This window comes from Sitodiplosis mosellana, unplaced genomic scaffold, assembly GCF_009176505.1.
Source record: "Sitodiplosis mosellana isolate CC-2019 unplaced genomic scaffold, AAFC_SMos_1.0 Smas_scaffold_2, whole genome shotgun sequence".
Classification (NCBI taxonomy): Eukaryota; Metazoa; Arthropoda; class Insecta; order Diptera; family Cecidomyiidae; genus Sitodiplosis; species Sitodiplosis mosellana.
The window spans coordinates 5,824,303-5,825,634 of record NW_022595245.1 but is presented as its reverse complement, the minus strand read 5'-3'; positions in this window follow the sequence as shown (position 1 = coordinate 5,825,634).

Genomic DNA, 1,332 nt, shown 5'->3' with positions numbered 1-1,332 from the left:
TTTCTCCTGGTTATTCATTTATGAACGAGAGATCGTGTGTGTACCGCTGTGCCCATACACACAACCCCGACATTAGCTCGATACAACATTTCTGTACGCATTTCTTTTGAAGCCAAAGTTAAATATTTCCATTCGTTGAAATCGTCCAAAAACCGATGCGGTAATAACCACATGCATTTTTAATTGAAAATACCGTAGTTACGTTTTGTTGATGATGGTGATGCCTGGTGGTAGTGGTGGTGGCAATGGAAAATTCACATTATAAATGTGAAAAATATGTACGGTTGAACCGAACAGTGGATAATCTAATTTTGATATTCTCATTTCCGATGAAATCCGATTCTCTCGTGCATGAAAAACATCGATTACAATTTTCCATTATTATGCCAAAGCCTCAGCCCCAAAAATGCTCGTGCTAATGAACATCATGTCAATTTGTAGCGATTACCAAATTTCATGTACCAAATTCACCGAATGTTAATTCAATTGATTTAAAAGCCACAAAACAATCGAATTGCATAGGCCAATGCGTCCACATTTTGCACAACGCAAATGAAATTTATGCTGTTCAATAATGAAATTTGATGGGATCCAATAGAGAACCAGTTCATATACTGTTGCAGAATTCATTTATCATATAGGTAGGTATGTGTGTGTATATTATGTGGCTGGACCTATTTCAAACCACTGCACTAAGTTTCAATCGAATTTTGTTTAGTTGAGTGTTGTTGCACTTCGCATTCACTTTATGATAAAGTCTTTATCATTTATCGATTGGTGTTAGCGAAACAATGCTGATGGGCAAGATAACTTACGAAGAGTAAATATTTATGTTGATTCTGTTGACCAGAGAAAGAGAGAAGTAAAAGAGAGAGAAGGAGAGAGGGAAAAATGCAATGTAAAAGCTAACGTACAATGTACTAATTTCCATCATATTGATATTAATAACGAACATTCATTGGATTTTTTTTATCGTTCCTTTTTAATTTGAATATTTCACATTTTTACCTCATAATTCTCTCTGATTTTCACCTACCCTATATCTGCACAGAAAAAAAGAGAAGAGAATATCGTAGGCCAAATGTGATCCCATAATTTGTAAGCGGCAAACACATAGCCAGGCGCCAATTTTTACTTGTGTATTTGATGAATATCATAATTTGCATTAAAACACATTCACATGAACCACCGCCGCGTGCGTGCGCGTGTGTGATGTTTGATGTTGCGTTTACAGCAAGCACCAAATGGTGAGCGCTTCCATAATGGATGCTGTTGAATTTGGCGTTTGCTGTGTTCCTTTTGATTAAAAATATATCTGGTTTGGGGGAAAAA